Source organism: Misgurnus anguillicaudatus, chromosome 9 (genome assembly GCF_027580225.2).
Source record: "Misgurnus anguillicaudatus chromosome 9, ASM2758022v2, whole genome shotgun sequence".
NCBI classification, from domain to species: domain Eukaryota; kingdom Metazoa; phylum Chordata; class Actinopteri; order Cypriniformes; family Cobitidae; genus Misgurnus; species Misgurnus anguillicaudatus.
Genome location: NC_073345.2, coordinates 23555703 through 23580899, shown reverse-complemented (window position 1 = coordinate 23580899; position 25197 = coordinate 23555703). Strand labels below are relative to the sequence as shown.

At 38.6% G+C, this 25197-nt stretch overlaps 1 protein-coding gene across 8 annotated transcripts in view; it reads left to right on the top strand.

Annotated features, from left to right (window-relative positions):
* vav2 (vav 2 guanine nucleotide exchange factor) overlaps nt 1-25197 on the top strand; it is a 208391-nt gene that overhangs the window by 21101 nt on the left and 162093 nt on the right. The gene's annotated exons all lie outside the window — the stretch shown is intronic.

The window sequence follows — 25197 nt, the reverse complement described above, 5'->3', positions numbered from 1 at the left end:
CTTCTGTTGTCTTCTGAACTGTTTAGCAGAAGTACTTTAATGACTTTAAGATGTGCATGTTACATGTATATATATTTTTTGTATTTTAATCAAGCACACAAATATTTGCATTACATAATGTCTTATTTGACTTTTGTGACTGCTTCAAATAAACTATTGTTTCTTGGGTGGTAGCAACATAATGCTTAGAGCACTAAGCAAATACTCAGTAAATGAGTTAAAACTAAAAGCATTTCCCCCTTGAATAAAGCATGTTCAGTCTATCTCAGGTTAAAGGCTTGTATTGGTGACAAATCTGTACAGAGGGATTTAGAGGTTACAAGGCACCGTAGTGCTTTAAAAGTTAGCCTTTACTGAAAGAAAACTAGCTTAATGTACATAACTACCTAAACTTAAAGGTATAGCGCAAGATTTTCGTTTTCCGGGTGGATCACCTCTGTTATTGGTCATCCCAGATGTCAATCATTCTGATTATATGTTGACGTATAACCGTCGTACGTGCTCGCCTCTAGGTTCGCTTTCTGCACATGCGCACTTTCACGTGTATGTATGTTGTGCTACAGTTTCAACCATTCATTGAAGGTCGCGTTCTCGCTGTGTTTTTTTTCAAAATGTCTGAGGGTCGCAAGAGAAAAAGTGTCTACGAATTGTATGACAAGAAGAGAAAGGACTATAAAGAAAGAAACAAGACCAGAGTGTTTATGGGGGACTATTTCACACGCTGGCCGCTGGCGTGAGCTAAAAGGACAGGTTGGGCTTCCCACGCGAAGTTTCTACTGATAAGGTACATTTTGTCATGCTATTTGGAGAAATCCATTTAAAATCAGTGCTAGTCAAAGTTGATGTAAGCTATGATTAGCGATGCTAGCCCTGGCACGAATCACGAACCGCACAGACACGGTAAACATGCCGACAGCAACTTGTAAACAGAGCGAAGAGAAGAACTGAGCTCCTGCATGCTCTCTCTCTGTCTCGTGCACGCGTTTAACAGGCGTTCCCTCTCGGGAGTGTTGCGTGTGCATTTTTTAAAAAATATGGATGGGCGGTTCTTTTAAATAATTCGGGAAAATCTTCTGCTCTACCTTTAATGTTATCCTTGTTAACTTTGTTGGATGCTAGCTGGAGTTATTTGTAGGATTTGTATCTTATTCAAATTCAGTCATATGTGTGTGCTGCTTAGCACTAAATTGAGCCAAGGTAATGAGAGGAATTTTATTTGTTTTTCTTTAACAAACATAAAGGAAATCCAGGCATAAAACAAGTCAAAATAGTGGGAATAAAGATCTTTAGTGCTGTTTTAACCTTAAAAAGCTTAATTAATCACAAAGTCTGCAGGGCTCTTTTGAGAAAAAAAAAACAGAAATGTTACAGCTGATCAAAACAAAATGAATCCAAAGATTGTTTCCCATTAAAACAGGGTTCCCATTACCAGGGGATTATGGTAATGAAGAGATTAAAATGAATGTTTCAACAAAACGTTTGATGAGAAGCTGAAATGAAATACTCCTTGTTTTCTTGTGAGCTGAAAAAAGATATTAATGTGGCCTTAGAAATACTTGCCAGCTAGCTTGTCTTTTAGCTGTAAAGCTGCATTCAGACTAGCAGTAGCAGAGCAACACAATCTCATTGATTTCAATGGAAGCTTGGCGACTTTCACCGAGTGACAGTGATCCAGTCGTGCGACAAAGTAGAGAAAAGTTTAACTTGATGCAAATAATAAGCGACTTTCAGGAACGACTAACAATGAGAGCAAAGCAGTGGAGTTTACGTCATCCGTCTCTCATCAGTTACTGGAGTGGACGGTATTCATCTGTTTATGACAACCAGATTTAGAAACGCCTCCTGACGACCTCATTGAAAGAGACGTGGACACAAAGCGAGAAAGTCGCTGCTAGTCTCAATGCAGCTTAAAGGATTAGTCCATTTTCTTAAAAGATCCAGATAATGTACTCACCACCATGTCATCCAAAATGTTGATGTCTTTCTTTGTTTATTCGAGAAGAAATTATGTTTTTGAGGAAAACGTTTCAGGATTTTAATGGACCCCAATACTTAACAATTTTAATGCAGTTTAAAATTGCAGTTTTAAAGCGCTCTAAACAATCTCAAACAAGGCATAAGGGTCTTATCTAGCGAAACGATTGTCATTTTTGGCAATAAAAATAAAAATATGCACTGTTAAACCACAACTTCTCTTCTTTCTCCGGTCATGTGACGCGTCAGCGCGACCTCACGTAAAGGGCTCGTTATAGTCGTGCGTAGGTCCTACGGCGTAGCAGCGACGGCGTAGGTTCCGCGTCGGTTTTCATTTATACTTTTGCGTCGTCGTCCGCGTCGACGTGCAAACACACGCGCGACCGCTGGTAGGCAGTATCCACGCGTGTAACCACAGTAGCAGCACAAACGTGAAAGAAAAGAAGCTTATCAAGTTAACCCACAGACGAAGAAGAAACAGCAACTTGTTCTGTATAATTTGAGAAGACCAGCAATGATGGAAGTAAATAAACAGTGACTTTTGATGCAGTTTGAGTTAAATCACTCCTCAACTTGGCTCATCTTTGTTTTCACCGTCACAAACGGAAATACATATGACGCAGTTTTTTTAACCTGATGGGAGGGGTTCTGGTGGACCAATCACAGCGCTTGCGGTCCGCGTAGATCTGACGCGCTGTTAAAATTTTTGTGAGGTGCGCATCAGGCTACGCACAGGCTACGGATAGCCTACGCCGTAGCTACGGCGTAGAACCTACGCACGACTATAAATCGCCCTTAATACGTCATCACGTCAAGAGGTCATGGATGACGTATCAAAACGTTGCCCCAGTGTTTACAACTGTGGAGAAAGAGGACCGTTCCGACATTGTTGTATGTCGAGTGATAATAATTAATGTCTTTGTGTCAGTTTATTGTTTAAAATGGTCCGCAATTGTGCGTTTCATATATATAACACGTTCCCCTTTCGACGTCATTACGCAATTACGTGAGGTCGCGCTAGCGCATCACAGGACCGGCGATAGATGAGAAGTTGAGGTTTAAAAGTGCATCTTTTTTATTTTTCTTGCCAAAAATGACAATTGTTTCGCTAGATAAGACCCTTATGTCTTGTTTGAGATCGTTTAGAGTCTTTTGAAACTGCAATTTTAAACTGCATTAATGAAATTGTGGAGAGTAAATTATGTGGATTTTTTTTTTTAAGAAAATGAGCTTAACACCTAACCCCAGCTGCTCTCGACGAGCTGAATGGCGCCTTGCATGGCTGACATGAATGGGTGAATGTGAGGCAAAAACTTGTAAAGCGCTTAGGATGGCCATAGGTCTGTTAAAGGTACTATTTACCATTTAAAATGGACTAATCCTTTAACATTTGGAAAAACAGTAGCATGTGGTCAATGTGTACACTTTTTAAGTTTAGTTATATAGCAGAGTGTTATTGGTTAATGGTTATACTAAGAGGCAGTATTTCTCAAAAGTAAATCAAGTGACAGACAGACAGAAAAGGACATCTACATGATTATTCTCTTCACTTTATGGAACAAGTCCATGAATGAATGATTGAATGGGCCAAAATTTTGAGGCTTTTGAAAATTTCAGGCTATTGTGTGGCAGCACTGACAATCCTGACTCATATATATGTTTTATTTCCTACTGGATAAAAGTCCCTCATATTCAGCCAAGATATATCAGTAGGTGTGGTTACATTTTCCCATGTAATATAGTTTTGGCTTTATATAGATTACGAGTTTTTCACATCATCAGGTTACATAAGGGTAAGAGGTTACAATTTATTAGATGAAGGGGAACGTTTTTTAAAGTGTATTGATCATAACAGTTCCAAGCTCACTAGACGATTGAAATCTTATAAAATTTCTTTAGTTTATTTGAATTAAAATATGTAATATCACACTTTTAAAACTTTTCAACCTAAAGGGACTGCTATTATGATTAGCTAGGGTTTTGACCACACACATACACGCAAAGGTCTGTTTGCTCTGGCACGAGGGATTGAGGTTTTCATTTGGTGAGTATTAAACTCATCTGTTAGTATATGCCTCCCCTAGGAAGCATCAGTGCTTTGTCTCGTTCACTGCGTTGTGTTTTCCAGTCATTAAAAACCATGTTAAGCAGCAAAGAGCCTTATTAGATTAGTGCTGGAGGCACATGTGCAGACCCACGTTAAAACAGAGCCTCCTCACATCCAGTCAAGCCAGAGTGGGCTGAATTGTCTCCCTTTAGGTTTCCTCTCATTGTCTCATGTAATATTAAACCACATGTTACATACCCATAAGAAAGTCTTCATTTTATTTTGCAGGCTTGCCTAAACTTGTTAACCATAAAATCCTATTTGTCATGTGCTCCTTTTACTTCTAAACATTTGATATCCCACAGAAGGGCATTTTACGTGCTGTTTTCACATTCTTATTCCATGCCTTTTCTAGTAATAACTGATGGAGGCTCTGAGGATTTTGATTGGTTTCCGCTGGAGGGGAGGAATGTTAGGCTGATCATCTAGTCATTATAGTGAAGGACTGATCGTGACCTGTCGGATTGAATAGCTAAATGGATGATGGTTCAGCATAAAGAACATGTTCAAGTTCAGCTGTAAATGAGTAAAAAATCCTAAATGATTTCCTTCCAAAAGTTGAGAAATTGGGTGAAATCGGCTCCAGTCTTGGATGTTTAACTTCATACCTTTATCATAGAAATTGCACAATGGATGCAAATTCTTCTGCCCAGACAGAGCACTCACTGGTATATTTAGTCTGGGAAACACATTACTTGTTGCATTACATCCTCACTAAGACAAAAGCTTACGTAATGCCAGATTTTATTTTTATTTATGGCCTCAGAGAAACAACCTCTCCCCTTCTAATGTCAGAAGTCTCCACATTCTTAAATCTTGCCTAACAAGGCTCATTCCTGGCACTTGGCGACTGGGCTTTAAAGCACATTTACAAAAATTATATCTGTGTTTTGCAATCTATAAATAATCTATATAAATAAAGGCCGTGATGGATAAATAATAAGCGAAAATGTGCCTTGCTCCTCTCATTATGAGAGAGATCTCCAACTTTTTATTAGCTTATATATATTCTGTTAAGCAGAATGAATTATGGATCCCATGTTCCCTGGCTTTGGTGGATATTACTGTTAGTGCTTTCCTCTCTCCGCTGCTAGCTTGGGCATCTAATGGATACAAAAAAGCATTGCACCAGATCTTGTTAATGGCCCAATGCTTCTAATTTAAGGCTAAAAATACTCACCGATATGGAGAGCAGGAAATTGGTGGTGGAGGCAGGGTTAGGGAGTATTGGACAGCAGAACACAGATTTTGGGCATTGGTACAGCTGAGGCCAATAGTAGTCCACTGGGAGGAAAGGAAGTGTGCTGGTTTGGATGATTGCCATAAGCTTGTGTGTCTGCATTCTGCATGAATCTTGGCTGTTATTTTTATATCTGCAGTAAGACTGGGCTATATGGACGTTATCTGTTACTTAGATAAACAGCATTGGGTTAATCTGTGTTAATTATTAACTCAATAAAGTGGCTTAATTAACTCAATTTTATTTACTTTTAATACGTTTGTTATATGGAGACAAAAATTATTAAGGGGAGGGACATTCTCATTGCATTTTTACAAAATTTGAGTGCACTATTTTTGGGTATATTTTCCCATAAGACTCAAGAGTTGTGATAAAGATTTTTAAATGTGTATATCTTTTACAATTGTTTTACAATGCTAGGATTACTAGATCACTAGCATATTAACTAATGCCAAACTCCAAACCCAATTTTGATATTAATTAAAGGGGCCATGGCATGAAAATCAGACTTTTTCATGTTTAAGTGCTATAATTGGGTTCCCAGTGCTTCTATCAATCTAGAAAATGTAAAAAAAGATCAACCCAGTAACTTAGTTTTGGTAAACTATTCTCTGCAAGCACATGGAAAATTAGGTAATTTAAATTTGGCTCTCCTTATGATGTCATAAGGAGATCTTATTATAATAATATCGCCCCTTAATCTGCACTATCCAACCATCGCACAGCCATTTAGTGCAGAGATAAAGAGAGCGAGAGGAAATAATTGACAGCACAATTGAGTTTGAATTGCAACAAACCACTATCACTGTGATCAGTGTATGCATTTTATCCGCTCATTTGCATTTTAAAGGACACACCCAAAACGGCACATTTTTGCACACACCTACAAAGTGGCAATTTTAACATGCTATAATAAATTATCTATATGGTATTTTGAGCTAAAACTTCATATATGTGCACCAAAGTTTATTTGACATCTTAAAAAATTGTGACATGTCCCCTTTAACAAAAACTAAGTAAGTATCTTCTGAACCAAATTTTTTACCTTTTTTGATAAGATAGCTATTTCAAATCAATAAACTTTTGTATGATCACCGCTTGTCCAAAGGAACTTAGGGAAGAAGGACTATTTAACTTGTGCATGCCCTGTCACTCTAAAATGCATGGGAGAAGCCACCAGCTGGAGGGAGCTTCATCAATGATTAATCAATGCAGTGCAAGCTAACTAGCTATTCACGCTAAAGGTTTATCAATGCCATCATGTCAGCAAAAGTATTTGGAAAATTTCTGTGGAAATTGTGATTATAGTTTTTAGATTATGGGAACATCCCCTTTGTGACTTTATAGAGTGTACGTTTTTAAGCAGGGAATATTGAATATCCTTTACTGACTTTAAAGGAACAAGTATATTAACAAACACTGTCATGCATGCTTTTCTGTACAATCCATCAAGGTAGACATGGTATCACACAGCATGTTGCCAGATTAAAACCATCCCAAACACCTAACAGCAAAAGCACATTCTTTGTTAATGCTGCAAAACAGCTCTGCACGTGCATTTGTAGGCCCTAGATGATTATTTAGTGCCTAACAAGAGAGCTATGAGCCCAATCGGTAAGCATTACTCAGAATCCATTACAGTGATGCATGAAACTATTTCCTCTATATTAAGGCCCATTTTCCTTTCCATATAATGCATTTACATTCATTTTTAGAATGATGTAGCATTTACTCTAGATGTTTTATAAATAGGTTTTGACAGGATACCGTTGAAATGCTTATGTTGAGCTGCATAGCCTAATTTTTACCTAGTGCAGTAGTTAGTATCCCTGGGTTACAAAGCCTGTCAAAAAGGACTCAAGGGGAATGAAGGAAAGCTGTTTTGGATGTAATCGGAAAACCCCATTCTGCAGTTTTAATCCCGTCAATGGTCCCCATTTATGGAGGTCTCTGGGAAGTCTGACCCTATGAAGTGGTATAAAGAATAAGTTGTAAAGGACGTTGCCTTTTTCTTTATGATTTGAGAGCAAGTATGCCATTTTTGTTACAATGGCTAACATTTGGATTACGTCAAAGATCGGTTTATAATAGTGAAGTCTGAAGTCAGGCTTCCGTTTAGCTGGGCTTCCCCATATGGGTGATTCTCTCGAAATTAGACTTATAAGGTGTCATGAAACATTCTGATAAAAAAGGAAATGCAAGTAAGAGTATCAAAATAAGAAGCGTACAGTTACAAACACCTCTTCACATACTATTTTGCACATGATTTCAAATGACATCATACAAACCAATTTTTTTTTTTTTTACATTTAAGGGGAAAATTTTCATTACCGCGACATGTCCATGACTGGATTTGGGTTCTTTGACATGGAAAAATTTATAATAAAAAATCTAAAAAATAGAAAGCATCAGTGCATGTTATACTATAAACAATAATAAGGAATATAAATGGTGCCAATACCAATTTTCTCATCCTCCGCAACAATTTTCAATCATTGTTTAAGCCCTCAATGAACTAACATTTTCCAAAAAAAAAAAAAAATAGTTGGAAGGGACATAATTGACTGTGACACTCACGATGGCTACCAGGTAAGCAGTTCTTATTTTTCTCTCCAGATAAAAGTTGAAATCTTGTTTGTCATAGTACCTAGACAACTGTTTAGTTCTCATTACCGAAACATGAGTTTGTAAATGCATATATTTAATATAATATCATGTTGCCGTAATGATAATTTTTATTAATGATAATCTAAAAAATGTAAATAATTATAGGAAATATTTTTTAAATCCTCCAAAAGTAATGGTTATAGTAAGTCCAGACCTTAATCTTATATGTGCAAAAAAAATGGCTTCAAGGGCTTTTTAAAAAATCTGATGCTGGACACCTTCTAAGTCTGGATTTCGTGAGAATCACCCATATGAAGAACCTATTATTTTTAAACCTATGTAACCACACCTCACTTCCCCCTTTAGCTCTGCATCACCTAGATCTGCACACAGTCACTGGCTCTATTATGCCACTACTCACTACTGATATAGATAAGCTGTCATGTGTACTGTCCATGTGTACTGTGTAATTCTTTTGAAAGTGTGATCTTTAAAAACAAAATGTTTCTGGTTTTGAAGTGTTTCTCTTTTACCTCCCAACCAGTTTTAAGGGTTGTCTAAGCTGTTATTCTAAAGATGCAATTGTGCATGTGTAGTGGTTAATTCGGTCTCCTAAAAAAGGAGCAGTTTGGTTGCACTGAGGTATAATTCTAGTTTGACTAACCGTTGGTCTGTGTCAAACATGTTTGGGTGTCCAAAATAGATCACGGTACGTTGCACCTGTAAACCAAGAGTGAAATGTTTGCTGCATTTGCATGTAAAACAACATGTTTGCTTATGGAAATCTTTTATACTGAACCTCTCTCAGTGCATGCGATTAGTATCATGCACTCTTACCCAGACTTTAGAGTTTTCCCAGACATCAATACTGGATGAGAAGTGAGCGCAATGTGTGTTTAATGGCTGTGGTATAAGGTAAAGATAGAGAAGTCAAGCTCGCAAACGAATCTCATCAATACCCTGTAGATTTCTCACTACAAATCAGCCAACGCTCTGGAACACTGAGCCGCTAACATGAAACAGCTCGCAATACTAATTCTAAATGCGATCAATGAACCATTGATCACAGAATGACTGGCTCTAGTTTTAGAGTCTTCGGGCAGGTTATTGATAACAGATTCGAAAGCAGAACACTCCAACTGTGCAGGCGCTTGCTTAAAACACTCCTCTAATTGTTGGTGGAATAATTAAGTGGTCTGGTTTTTAACCTCTCATCTGTTACTTTTGCATTTAATTCCTGGTGTGTTTAAGACTCGCCGGTGATTGCAAAAGCATTTAGCAGTTAGCTTACAAGTGTTTAACGCTTACTCAAACCTCAGAATGGGTGCTGTTGAGTCATCGCTCTCCTGCTGGGAGGATTTGGGATGTATTAAGAATGTATTAATGTAGTCTTTCATATTTGCTCTCTGGAGATTTGAAAGCATGGATAGAGACCTAGCATCTAAATGCGACTGAAAACTAGGGTTTTACAGCCAGTTTAACCTCACAACTGAGACCAGGCCATTGTCTTTTCTATTAGCCTTTATGTCAAGCTTACATTTTTATTGGGTTGTTTTGAGAATTTACATCTCATTTCAATTTAGGTTGTTGTGCATCTTGAAAAACTTTTAATATAAGCAGACTTTTATGGTAAATATTTTAGTTTAATCATGCAATCTTCACTAAAATAACTACTGTATTATTTATTCATGTAGTGCTTATAAATAGTGTAGACTGCATAATTGTAAGCATTTTTGCCATTTTTGCAATTTATGCTATTTTTAAGAATTCTTATCAAGTCAGTTTTGCTTATCCCATTGTTTGCTTAAATGGGCACATTTCACAAGACTTTGGTGTCCCCAGAGTAAATATGAAGTTTTAGCATAAAATACCATATACAGTGGGGGAAAAAAAGTATTTAGTCAACCACCAATTGTGCAAGTTCTCCCACTTAAAAAGATGAGAGAGGCCTGTAATTTTCATCATAGGTACACTTCAACCATGAGAGACAAAATGAGGAAAAAAATCCAGAAAATCACATTGTCTGATTTTTCAAGAATTTATTTGCAATTCATGGTGGAAAATAAGTATTTGGTCAATAACAAAAAAGCAAGATTTCTTTCTCTCACAGACCTGTAACTTTTTCTTTAAGAGGATCCTCTGTCCTCCACTTGTTACCTGTATTAATGGCACCTGTTTGAACTTGTTAGCAGTATAAAAGACACCTGTCCACAACCTAAAACAGTCAGAATGCAAACTCAACTATGGCCAAGACCAAAGAGCTGTCAAAGGACACTAGAAACAAAATTTTATATCTTCACCAGGCTTGGAAGACTGAATCTGCAATTGGTAATCATCTTTGTGTGATTAAATCAACTGTTAGAGCAATTATTAGAAAATTTAAGACATACAAGAACACTGATAATCTCCCTCGATCTGGGGCTCCGCGCAAGATCTCATCCAGTAGGGTAAAAATTATCACCAGAATGGTGAGCAAAAATCCCAGAACCACATGGGGGGACCTAGTGAATGACCTGCAGAGAGCTGGGACCAAAGTAACAAAGGCTACCATCAGTAACACACTACGCAGCCAGGGACTCAATTCCTGCAGTGCCAGATGTGTCCACCTGCTTAAGCCAGTACATGTCCGGACCCGTCTGAAGTTTGCTAGAGAGCATTTGGATGATCCAGAAGAAGAGTGGGAGAATGTCATATGGTCAGATGAAACCAAAACATAACTTTTTGGTAGAAACTCAACTTCTTGTGTTTGGAGGAGAAAGATGCTGAGTTGCATCCAAAGAACTCCATACCTACTGTGAAGCATGGGGGTGGAAACCTCATGCTTTGGGGCTGTTTTTCTGCAAGGGGACCAGGACGACTGATCCGAGTTAAGGAAAGAATGAATGGGTCCATGTATCGTGAGATTTTGACTCAAAACCTCCTTTCGTCAGCAAGGGCATTGAAGATGAAACGTGGCTGGGTCTTTCAGTATGGCAGTGATCCCAATCATACCGCCCAGGCAAAGAAGGAGTGGTTTCGTAAGAATAATTTCAAGGTCCTGGAGTGGCCGAGCCAGTCTCCAGATCTCAACCCCATAGAAAATCTTTGGAGGGAGTTGAAAATCTGAGTTGCCCAGCAACAGCCCTAAAACATCACTGCTCTAGAGGAGATCTGCATGGAGGAATGGGCCAAACTACCAGCAACAGTGTGTAAAAACCTTGTGGAGACTTACAGAAAACGTTTGATCTCTGTCATTGCCAACAAAGGGTATATAACAAAGTATTGACATAAACTTTTGTTATTGACCAAATACTTATTTTTCACCATAATTTACAAATAAATTCTTAAAAAAATCAGACAATGTGATTTTCTGGATATTTTTCTCATTTTGTCTCTCATAGTTGACGTGTACCTTTGACAAAAATTACAGGCCTCTCTCATCTTTTTAAGTGTGAGAACTTGAACAATTGGTAGCTGACTAAATACTTTTTTGCCCCACTGTAGATAATGTGTTATTTTAAATGCAAAATGAGCTGATCTCTGCACTAAATGACAGCGCCGTGGTTGGATAGTGCAGATTAAGGGGCGTAATTATCCCCTTCTGACATCACAAGGGGAGCAATATTTCAATGACATATTTTTTACATGCTTGCAGAGAAAGTTTTAGTAAAACTAAGTTACTAGGTTGTTCATTTTCACATTTTCTAGGTTGATCGAAGCACTGGGGACCCAATTATAGCACTTTAACATGGAAAAAGGCAGATTTTCATGATATGTCCCCTTTAATATTAGTACACTTTTACTATCAAGTGTGTCAAGACGGACATTTTTTGCAGTGTAGAACCATTGACAAAAACATGAGAGCTGACGTAAGTCTTTGTTTGACCACACTGAGTCATGGTGCACACGTATAGGTATCTAACTTTAACGGCATTAAAAACCACACCACTGAGAAAGAGGTGGGGGGAAAAGTAGGGTAGAGAAAGAGAGTAAGAGAGAGGGTGGGAAACATTGTGTAAGTGTCACTGCCGTGCACACAGCAATTTAAATTTTAATTGCTTAGATTTATCTTCCAGGCGCAGTGTGACGGACTGATAACTGGAGCTGATAACTCTCAAACTCTGTTTGTAAAGCGCTGCCACCAGACAGAAATTTGAGCTCAGAGAGGAAGGAAGGCGCATTTTGTTGTTACCGTGCTGTGCTTTCGACCCTCATTGGCTATAAACCACTCTCATGCAGCATGCATGCATGTCTGGCTTAACATGGCACCAGAACAAACTGCAATAACATAACTTAACGTGTCTTGATCTCCATGAGAACTTTCTATTTGTAGAAGTACTTATTCTTTATTATTACAATTCTGCTGTAATATGATACTCATCCAAACTATGAAATAACTAAAATGAACATTCAAATATTTTTTGTGACCAAGATATAAAGAGTTTGGTTCCAAAACGCGATAAACGCCATTAAAAAAAACAAAAATCAGTATTGTGTCAGGTCAGTATTTAAAAGTAAATTTTTAATTTTACACAAAAAACAATATCTGCCGTGTTATTCTGTCATCTTTTCTCCCTTTTTTCCCAAAACGCAATAAACGCCAGTCCTCCTCTTCTGCAGAATGCAATTAATCCGCTCAACAAATCACAACGCACCATTCCACACATTGTAAACAACAATGGCGCCGCGGAATAGTTTTCCTCGTCTTGTACTTCGTGATCAACAAACAAGCAAACAAAAACAAAATAATACTTCGATGGCATTAATAAACCTGTGGTGGTTTTTTGTGACAGGAAAGAACTAAGCCATCAACATCTAATAATTTACGGGAGAGGAAATCGGGGAACCGAAAAATGCCGGTCCTGGTGCTTGTTCCCCCGACAGCATCAAGCTTCTGTCATGCTAACACATTGACCCCAGGGGATTTTATGAAAAACCTTCCATTATTTTACTTGAAGTCAATGAAAATCGAGCAGGACCAAAACATTTTACACCTAATCGATGTCAAAAAAGTTCAGCGACGACGTCCCATGATTGAGCAATAACAGTGTTCTTAATATGACAAAGTGTTTTGATTAATGCCATTAATGTTTAATCAGTCAGTGTATACTACCAGTCAACTTAATGTATATAACATGGCAAAGATGAATGCACATTTATATATTGATTCAATAGATTTATAGCATTTTGGGAAAAAAAACGTGCCATGGATTTATTGCATTTTGTGGGAAAAAGTTATCAGTTTTTATAATCTCTGAAAATCAAATTATGGATTTGAAATTTTTATGTTTTTATAACCTAAAGATGCTATGTGAAAGTTTGTTACAGAAAAAAGTGGTTTTCATCTTATCACTTTCTTGGTATAGAAAACACATTTTTTTCCGAAATTAGTCAAAATGGATTTATTGCGTTTTGGAACCAAACTCTTCATATAGAGTAGTATTTTATATTTTTATTTCCACTGCTTTGAAGTAGCTCTTCTGTTTTAGCTTTGCACAGTCTGGCCATTCTCTTAGCCAACTTGATATATCCACCTGGGAGTTCCCATTTATGTTTTGTACTTGTTGACTCCTATTGCTAATGTTGTCCAACTCTTTTATTAAAAATGTAGTTGTAAGGTAATTGATGGTGTATCTATGATAAAATTGCTTATTTTTTTAATAAAATCTTTATCAGCTTAGGCCTCCAAGTCTTTTCCATGTCATCTTATTTGTGACCTACATAAAACGCACACTGCAGAAATTCACTAATTAAAGATTTAAACGCCAAAGTTTTTTAAAGTGTACCAAATGTCTCTTGCCTTAGATGACTGTGCCTTTCAAGTGAAGGTTTGCAGAGCTAATATTTTAGTAATCAAGTGCCTTTCACGCTGTGCGTGCTTCCTCTGAATACTCAGACCTGCTATCAGGCTTGTGCAGCGTAGCGATGCGTTGTAATAAATATTAAGTGTGACAATGAACTAACCATTCCTTTGACTCACCTCTCTCTCCTTGTAATTTGTCAGTAGGTTAAGTGTCAGTAGATTTAGTTTCTACATCTCCTCTTTTATTTACAGTGTTTTACTTAGCAGGCACTCAAAACTCAAAACCTCAACATAGCCTCCTGAACACATTCCTCTATAGTGCTAATTAACCAGTACGTTTTTGGGATGCAACCTGGAGCATTGGTGACAGAATGCACAGAATTGCAGCCAGATGCAGTCCCGTTATCCTTCCCTGCTGTGTTGCACGTCAGACGTCGCCTCCCTTAGATCCCAGTTCGTTCTGTTCTTGCCTCATTAGTGTAATTTTCACAGGGGTGACTGAGTGATGATGAATAGTTATAGTGAGGTATATTGTTATCCCCCGCCACTCCCATCTTCCTTGTCTCTGCCTGCCACCCGAGTAACAATTAATCTGCAGAAATGTACTTAATTAACCAGTACAATAAGAACTTAACTATCTGTGATTGGTTGTTAAATGAAGCATGTTCAGGTGCCAAAATCTCCCAAAAAAAAAACTGCATACCACTTCTATTATTTTCTGCTTGTGGGAAGCACAGATATGGAAGGAAATGATGTTTAATGACAGAGGCTTTTCCATTCTGCTCCTGATTGCAGGATATTTTTGGATGGCTAATGTGTTATGTAACAGTAGGGTGCTTTTGTGTGATTCTTTAGATTGCTTTGGGCAATGAACCGATAAAGTGAATATTTTGGGGTATAAAGGGGTCAGACCCTCAATATATGGTTATTTAAATTGTATAGATGTTATATCCAATTAATTAATGTGGCTTCCTTTCATACATTATTATTTAAAAAAAATTGCCAGGTTGGTAGGTAAATGCCTCATTACATGGTGTCAAACACCTGCCCGAATGCCGTTTTGTTTAGCACTGCACAATTTTGCATATCTGCCAGTCACTGTGGCGGGGAGACATGTAAGACATCTCAAGGTGACATTTGACAAGAAATGCAGTTGCTTAGAAGCAATGACATGTTACTGAAATAGCGCATATATTCTGTTGAAGAACAGATCAAAGATAAGTCATTTATTTATTTGTTCCAGTTAAACCATGTTATTTAATACCTGTATGAATTTCTTCATTTTGTTAAAGGACAAGTTCGATATTTTACACTTAAAGCCCTGTTTTCAGATTGTTTATGATGAAATAGAACGGTTTTGACTGAAATTTGGACATATGATGCTGGCCAGAGAATTTTCGAGTGTTTGTTGTATCACCCCAACCTCTACAATGACTGTATAGGTGCATTTGAACAATCCTTCCTAAAATGCATTAAACTTTAGTTTACAAAGACGTGAAACTCACCGAGTGGTCAAGGGTGTTCACTGATATGCTCACACAAAATCGCTGCAAAAGATGCTTTCCAACAGGTTTTATCGTAGTTTTTGACCAACTCCGTTGACTTGTGTTAGATGTGCTGTGAGGTACGGTATTACTCCGCCGCCGGGAACGTTGTTTGTATTCTTGCAATTGGTAAAGGTGGATTATAGCCACCAACTTGGCTGGAGTGTTTATTATTCAAGCTCTCAACGGAAGAATGTACGGGTGTATGGCGTTTGGAAAAATATGTTTACAACGAATGCTAAAACACCTGTTGGAAAGCATCTTTTGCAGCGATTTTTGTGTGAGCATATCAGTGAACACCCCTGACCACTTGGTGAGTTTCATGTCTTTGTAAACGAAAATGTATTGCATTTTAGGAAGGATTGTTCCTGTGCACATATGCAGCCATTGTAGAGGTGGGGGTAATACAACAAACACCTGAAAATTTCAGTCAAAACCGTTCTATTTCATCATAAACAATCTGAAAACAGGGCTTTAAGTGTAAAATACCGAAGTTGTCCTTTAAATACAAAAGTAGATATTTTAACTATAGATGGTAAGCACACAGTTGACAGTACACCTTGACTTCCATAGTATTTGTTTTTTCTACTATGGAAGTCAATATGTACGGTCAACTATGTGGTTACAATCATTTATCAGAATATCTTCTTGTGTTATAAGAGAATAAAGAGAATAAAGAAACTCTTACAGGTACTAAATAACATATGGGTGAGTAAATGATGACAAATTTTTCAACTATACCTTAAAATGTAGACAGAGTTCATTGCAACATCAATTTTTGCACTTTTCAAAAAGAAGTATGACAAGAAACATGTTAATCTCTCTACATTAATGGCCATATAAAACACCCTTCTGCCGTTTACATCTCTTTGAAACTCAGACTGGAAAAGTCAATTGGATGTCCTTTGAAATGGTATAAAGCCTTGCAGAGACTTCCTGAAAGTCAATCGCTGTATTATTCATGTCCTGTAAATGTCAGGACACTTCAGAGGGGCTGTCTCTGCTGTTGTCACCTAGCATTGCTGTGCTGAGATGGCGAATTTTGGCTTGAGTCCTACACTATCGTTTCGGGCTGTTTTTGCATTGAGATTTGAGCAGCACTGGGCGTAGTTCTGGTCATTGGTTGAAAGGTCTGGCAGGAGCTGGTGGACTCACTCAGATAGATATCTATTTGAGGGTCTTTTTAGTGCTAATATTTCTCTTATTCAGCAAGGTGCATGTTTTAATAGAAATAAATGGGCTGTTTGTTTTAAATCTGATCTCTTCTGCTGCCTGGAGCTGTGGGAAGTACGAAAGCTTTGCTAATTTTATTCTGAGCAGGAAGCACAACTAATATTTCATCTAAAGATAAAAGATAAAAAATAGAAGTGACAGCACTTTATATCTTTAGATATGATTTGTTTTTGTGGGATTCATGCAGGGATGATGTCATCAGACAGGGACAGCAAACAACAGCAACCCTTTGTCTGGTAAAGAGAGAAATGTCTTATTGCGGCGGTGACACGTGGTAAATCATCAGAGGTTTGCGACTCATGCAAAATGCAGATAAATATCAGACAGCTCGCATTTAAAATTAGACTCTGAGGAAAGACCGCAAACCAGTAGAGGTGAGTTTTCCAGAGCAGCCCAGTATATTTATAGGCTCTCCCGGGGCATTTCCACATACACTGTAATAAAACAGGTCAATTATATGATGAGCTTTCACTAGCTTGACTAGTGTGAGAAATCTATATTTGTTATCATTTTAAGAGGAATGACACTAAATTTGCCATCAGCTATATTGTTGTATTTCCCAGCAATAGCAACACCTCAGGGCTTGAATCTTTCATGGTTTATTGTTGATCCTAAAGCGTGAGTAATGGCAGCAACCCAAAGAAAATGGCTATAGAGGTATGGGAGATTAGATCAACGCTCTGGATAATGCTGCACGATGCAGTGATTTTCTTGGCTGTGTTGTGTGTTTGCTTTGTTGAAAGAAGCCTCACAAGTTGGGGCTTGAGAAATACAAGAGATCTGTGCTTTTGTTGAGACTTTTACTGTCTTCTTTGTTCACAATGTAGATGTAAAGATGGTTTTAACCATGAAGGTGATGGTTTGCAGCATCTTACAAGTATGCACACATACACACAGATTTATTTAAAGATCTCTTCTTTGATTTACACTGCAGTTATGATCGGAGTAATTTTCTTGCCTAATCTTTGTTCACATTGATCAAATATTCCATTAAGCTGCACACCGGTGTGTTGGACTTTTATTAGATACAAGATAATCTATGTTCAAGTTATGTTACATTCCTCGTTATGGTCCAAACAAATGACACTTGGCACTAATTGCTGGTGATAGATTTAAAAGTAAATAACAGGGAATCACTGTAATCCTATTTTACAGTTTCAATTATTTTGTCACACCAGTGTCTTTGGCCTCATAAACACTGCAAACTTTCAAGAGTGACAATCGCATTTAAATACCGAAGTGAATCCCCAAATGATTTTTCCATTTCTGTACGGAAGAAGACTCACTCCTGAAAATGCGATGATGAGGTAACCATAGTAACGTTTTGCCATCTTGCTGCCATCACTGATTTACCAAAGTTATATTACAATGTTATGTTCTGCAATTTTAAAAATCCTTTGTCTTGGCATTTGCAAGGCTGCTTCACAGAGCACTTTCAGTGTTGCCAGGTCAACGTCTTTTTTGGGGTTACCGTTGTGGCGCTTCACCGTTTTTGGCATTGGCTTATGAAGCGATCAAGTTTTTAGTGTTTCTTTAGGGTTAGGACAATAAATGCCAAAACTAATAGCCTGTCCGATAACTATTCTAAATCGCAGGTTTTTCATGTACTACAGGTTTTGTACAAGCAACACTCATCAAACATAATCATTATACATATTATTATCATAAAAATACCTGAAGGTTTGAAGAACAGTGGTATAAATATGCCATTTCCTTGAGATGCATGTGTAAATGGTTCTTCTTCGGCCCATATTAAGATTTTGGATGTAGCTGCATTTCACCGTAATTCATTGATAAGCATTTAAATTATTGGCCCAACACTAATTTTGGTCTTTAAGGTTAAAGCATTAGGATTTATTTCGGTTTATAATTTTTCGTTCAAGATCTGGCAGCATTAGCAGTCAAACACACGTGCCTTTGTCAATTTTTACACCCTGCATATGATACAGAAGACCTTTATTCCCCCCTCTAGGCATTTATTTTTTCAAAAGAGAGACCTGTCATGATGAACATTTAAAGCAACAGTATGTAAGACATTTATATCAATTAAAGGGGCGAAAGAGGATGTTTTCCCCGACGGAGAATCCAAAGACCGTTACTGGGTTTTTGAAATGAGCGCATGCGTAAGAACAGCCCCCCTCCTTCACAGTTCATTTCTAGGGAACGCTTTCCAAAACTCGTGCACGAGTATTTGAACACGAGTGTTTGTTTACCACCGGCATATGCTGTGTCGCGTCAGTGGATTCATTATGTGAATGATATGATAATAAACACATAAGACGTTAGATCAGTCGACGCTACCTACTCCCATTTCAACTAGCATGTAGCAGACTAGTCACTGCCTTACAACTACAGTACAAGAACAACGTCGATATACCTGAATAACAGTACAACAATAATTTTTCCAAAAAGAAAGAATAATCACTTTTACCTGTCGAGGAAAATTTTTGCAAACTGCACGTCTGTCTTGACACCTCTCTGTTCCTTCATTGCTCTCTAGCGTTGAAATGTTTCTCCAATAATGACTCTGGTTAGATTACGTTCTTCTGACAATTTTCTCCTCTTCTCAGCGACTTAAAAAAAAGTCTTTCTTTTGCGTCCTCCTTCGCGTTTCTTCTCTACCATGGTACAAATTTGAGGGGGAAAGCAGGATCGACAATGAAAACAAACCAAAACTTAAGATGGAGTTTCATGCGCTATGCACATGCGTCGCCTGTGTAAAGTTACTGGAGCGTGCACGTAGGGCCCTATAAAATCCGTTTTATTTTTTCCCAAATTCCGTTTTATTTTTTCCCAAATTCCGTTTTCTCCGTTTTAATTTTTGCTAATTCCGTTTTATCCGTTTTAATTTTTGGCAATTATATTTTTTACCCTTTACTTTTATTTTAGTCATAAAAAGAGTGTGCCTTTAATGTTAATGATTAAAATGTAAATTATTTTGGGGAAAACTGGATAACAGGATTACTTAATGACTATAAAAGATGCATTTACACACGCACATACACACGCACGCGCGCGCGCGCACACAACTCAATTCAATGCATTGTTTTTTTAGTGTTGTTGCAGGAGGCTACAACAAGGTGTCAACGCAGTGGTGCCTTCAGAAGTGCCTTAAACACATCAATCCAGCGGAACGCGATCCATATTTTATACACAATCGCTTGAAATGCATATAACTTTACAAACATACACAGGATAGTTATCTGACTTAGGACAGCATGAGCACACAGCTCTTTGCACGTGCGAGCGAAAGAGAGACAGAGAGCGGCGCCATGATGCAGATGATTATATTTTAAATGCGAGGGATAGTTAGTTTGTCTCAGCTCGCTTGAAATGCATAAAACTGAACAAATACATGAGGATTTGTGTTCGCACTTCGAACAGATGCGTGACCGTGAGAGGTACAGTGAGACAGACGTGGATGAGAGAGTGCATGTATCTTTGCGCTCACCGTGAACAGAGTGTTGACTAAACTTCCAAAATAACAGTTATCCGGTCACATAAAAGTCATCTGAGACCTGCTCGGAACTAAGTGCTTAGCGTTTAACTTCTTAATTTTTTCGCTGACGAAAGCAGAGTCGCGGAGAGCCGCTTCGCCATGGTTTCAATGTTTTGGAGGAGGTCTGAAATGACGGGAGGGGGCGTGTCGCCCAGATTTACTTCACCCGGTCTGCATTTCCCCCAGACATACGTTCGTCTCCCACACAAAAACATAATTTTATTCAAAATATGTAAAATTCCGCAAAATTCCGCGTTAATACTAGATTCCGTGTTAATTAGCCAATTCCGCGATTCCGTCCGCGATTCCGTGATCGCGGAAATTATAGGGCCCTATGCACGTCTCTCACAAGGATCGTAATGGCAGTGATTGACAAGCCAGAGGGCCAATCGCTGATGCGATGACCGCATCAGAGATTGGCTGATGTTTTAAGGCCCTATCTTGTGCACAGGTGACGTATATTAATATTATTACATTCAGTGCACCTAAAAAATAGTCTTTTATCAGTTAGTAAAGACAGTTTCAAGTAATATTGCAAAAATGTATAAAACAAACATCCTCTTTAGTACAATTAATCATAAAATGGCCCTGATAAGTCACTAGACATTAAGAAATCATTTTCATTTCAAATACTTGTGTCACTCACAACAGTGGTGTGGCCAGGATATTGTCATTTAAAAAGTGGAGTTGCAGCCCTCAACTGATGTTTATGTTGTCATTTTGTGTTTTGGCCACCAGCTGTGTGATTGCAGTACCAGTTTTAGCCACAAGTTTTGTGATTGCAGTACCAGTTTTGACCACAATCCTACATACTGTTCCTTTAAATACTTTATAAAGAACTAGTTGTTCATTTTGGTTCTGTACACACTATGCAGAGTCAAGCGTAGAAGCGCCAAGCGTGAGTGATTTCAATGTTAAGTCAATGTAAAGACACGTTGACTCCCGTCTGGAGGTCTCGCGGTGCGAATGAGGCGTTTAGCGTGGCATGGTTGACACGATTCCACCTCATTTGCGCGTCTAGTTTGCGTGAATGAGGCGTTGAAAAATCTCAACTCGCAGAAGCCCCTCCCATGACGCGAATTTCCGCGTGAATGTCTCGATGACTAGAATTTCAGGCACGAATGAAGCAAGTACACTCAAAATGTTCAAGCGTCCAAACACGTCTGGTGTGAACCCACAGTAAGAAATACATTTGAACATTTACAGGGACTTGTGGTGTCTAATAAGTACTTTGAAAGTAGCTCATGTGACTAGTATATTCACAAGTCTTAACATCAAATAAAATATGTTTCTTGGCTATTGGCACTGCTAGTTTGTCTCCTGTTTTGATCAGCATTTTTATCTCATCATCAGTTTTCTCTGGCTTATATTCTCAAGTGTTCAGTTCAGGAGAGACTTCAATTCAAAATGTGTAAGTTCTGTTTGGCATGAAGTAAGCCATAATTAAGTAGGAAGCTTTTTGGCAAGTGATGGAAACCTGCCGTCTGTTAGAAGTAAAGGATGTGTGGATGGGCTGAGATTTTCCTCTTTATCCATGTTGCCGTTGTCCCAGCTGTCTCTGGAGTGATCTCACTCTGTGAGTAAGGCTATGGGAGTTTATTTGGCTTGTCTGGGCTGGTTTAGAAATTGTAATTTTTCCCTGTTGCCCCTTTCATGTACTTGCTCTTTTTCTCCATTCCCGTTTTAGCCTGAAATGTATTTGGTCCTCGCATGATCTTCCAGTCCCTTAAGTATCCGTCAACCAATAAGATACTGACCAATAACAATTTAGCTCTAAAATCCTTATCGGCACAGTTCACTTCTATTATCTTCATCTTATCTAAAGCTCACTTTTGCTTGTTTCTCTCTTAGCCCTTGGTTACTCTGGCTTAAGAAAAGCTTATTTCCTCTCTTTTTTACCATCTGCTTTGAAATTAATGGGCATGTTGGAAACTAGGCTAAATCCAGAGTGACATCTTTTTTTTACTTTATTTTCCCCATGCCCTTCCTCTTTTTTTATTTTCACATCAGGGTGATGCCGGCTGTGTCCGTCCAGTATCTGCGTGACTGCTGATAAATTCACATGCACCATCTCAAAGCACGGATCTTAGATTTACCCCTTATGCACAATGGTGCCTCCCAGTGTAACCAGAGGATGAAAACTGATCATCTGCTTTAAAGCTTTACTCCATGCTATGTGTTCCTCTTATCTTAAGTGATCTCTCATATTTTGGATTTGGTTTTATATGCCATATTGTAGTATTTTTTATTTAGGGGTACCTATTTTAGGTATGCCACTTAAATTCCTTGTACAGCAGAGAGTTATTTAGATCTGACTTGTCTCGTGTTTTTTACAAACGCAGGATTTGCACTTCAGTTAAACGCTGCGCCCTCCAAGTCTCTCCGAATCATTTGCATTTTCAACTCTCTTATCATACCCTGCCATCACAGCGTTCCACATTAAATCATTCTCTTTTAGTCTGGCTGCTTGACTTAATTTAGTTGTGGTGTTAGGGAAGCTAAAAAGATTGCAGGGACCTCCTGGGCTCCAGGCTCTATGTCTGGGTCTGTGTGTGTGGCTAAAGCTCTGATCCTCTGCAGACCCTTATTCACTGCAGCCTGCTGATGAAAGCACAAGCCTATCCGCTGAGCTGAAGCTGAAGCCGAAGCGAGGGTGTGATCCGTTTTCCCCACCTCATGCTCTTCTCCGGTGAGATCAGGGATAGGAAGCTTCCTTTTGATCCTGATAGCTCATGCTACTCTCATCCATATCCTCTGACAAAGCCCTCTCTTTCTCTCACACTCTTTTCTCACCAGGCTCTAAACATCTCTCTGTTCTGTTGCAGAAACCGGCTTTGCTCCAGACTTCCCGGATTTGTTGTTATTACTCAAGAATGTCAAAGATTTATTGAGAGTTAATTAAATTTTGCTGAGCTGTAATGAAAAGGAGGAGAGGAGCGAAGCTGGGATTTATTTTGGCAGGTTTTTAGGAGATGTTTGTTCGTTGTTGTTGTTGTCGCACATAGAGAAGACAAACTTTCACCGGTGTGAGGTGTCTCAGGACCGCCCAACCCATTGTACAACGCTTCCCCCGGTTACTGTTATCTCCTGCTAATTCCAGTCAGCACTGCCAAAAGCTCCCAAACCAAATTCCACTGCATTTGTTAAAGGAATAGTCTACTCATTTTCAACATTAAAATATGTTACCACCCCAACCAAGAACTGCTGAATCATCCCTCCACCATCCGCGTGCGCGCACGCAAGCGCTGGAGCGCGCTGCGACGCTACGATAGCATTTAGCTTAGCCCCATTCATTCAATGGTACCATTTAGAGATAAAGTTAGAAGTGACCAAACACATCAACGTTTTTCCTATTTAAGACGAGTAGTTATACGAGCAAGTTTGGTGGTACAAAATAAAACATAGCGCTTTTCTAAGCGGATTTAAAAGAGGAACTATATTTTATGGCGTAATAGCACTTTTGGGAGTACTTCGACTCGCCTGAAAAGTCCGCTCCCCTTCTCACTCTCATAATGGGAGAGGGAGGGTGTTACTGCGCCGAGTCCAAGTACTCCCAAAAGTGCTATTACGCCATAAAATATAGTTCCTCTTTTAAATCCGCTTAGAAAAGCGCTATGTTTTATTTTGTACCACCAAACTTGCTCGTATAACTACTCGTCTTAAATAGGAAAAACGTTGATGTGTTTGGTCACTTCTAACTTTATCTCTAAATGGTACCATTGAATGAATGGGGCTAAGCTAAATGCTATCATAGCGTCGCAGCGCGCTCCAGCGCTTACGTGCACACACACAGATGATAGAGGGATGATTCAACAGTTCTTAGTTAAGGTAATAACATATTTTAATATTGAAAATGAGTAGACTATTCCTTTAACAGGAAGCATGCTTCAAATACACTGGATTGTCGGGATTATGACGTAGAAAATAGCAGATATGAAACATTTAGTGTTTTTTATTTTTAGGAAGTTTTTTAACCTCCTAAGAGCCGAGCTTTGGTTTGTGTTTTTTTTAGATTTCTTCAAGCTATTTTGGGGTTAGGAAGAACCAATAAATATAATAAACAAATATTTTTCTTTGCACATGAAGTAAGGATTCTCCGATCAGGATTTTGGGAGCCGATAGCGATTACCAATTTATTGTCTTTGTGATCGCCCGAAACCAATGCCGATCACCGATTCTTCAAGGTGATATGCAAGCTTTTAGATGACTGTAAATGTTACATTTTTTCTAGATAAAGTAATACCACAGATGTTGCCTTTGTTGGTATATTATTGTTTTAAAAGAGAATCAAATAAATTAGCACAACAAAAATTTATTCTGCAAAGAGAAATTTAATATGTCTTTAAAAAGGCTTATTTCTGTTAAAAGTAATGAAAAAAAAACACTTCACAGTCTTTACTTTAGAGATTGATATTATTGAGAGATGAATTAGGTTACTGTAGCTTTAAAAGGGATCGCACACCGGCCGCGCAGCTCAGCGCCGCGCCATTCTAAAAAAATTTAACACATTGTTTTCTATGAGTGTACGCACACCGGCGCCGCCAGGTGGCGCCTGTCCGCGCCGCCCAGCTGTGACTCAGGAAGTTGTTTAAATCCCTGTCGCGCCACACAGCGCCACTCACACAGTTTAACATTAAATAACATTAATGCTATTTAATGTGCACTTCCGGTTTACAATACCTCCGAGTTCTCGTAGGCGCGGCGCTGAGCTGCGCTGCTGGTGTGCGATCCCCTTAAGACGTGAGAGAGATCGTTCTGTTCATGAGCACTGATGACAGGCTACTGAGTGTACGCGGACAAGAGCAGCTGTAAGGAAAATAAAAGTTTAAACTGTCAAAACTTTAAAATGCATGCAAATAATAAACTTTCAGCATGAGGATGCAATTTTCCGCGATAGATATGTATTGTATACGCTGTTTGATGGGGATGTGAAGACGCGTTGCGCTGTTATGCTGCGTTCACACCAGCCGCGGTAGAGGCGGTATGTGCGAGTGATTTCAATATTAAGTCAATGTGAAGACACGTTTCCGCCTCACGTCTAGTTTGCGCGAATGGTTGAAAATGTTTAACTTTGGCGGAAAAACGCACCACGTTAACCAATCACGAGCTTGCTCTAGTAGTGACGTGATTATAGGATGCGAGCGAAGTCACAGAAGCCCCTCCCATGATGCAAATTTCCACGTGAATGCCTCGATGACTAGAATTTCACCG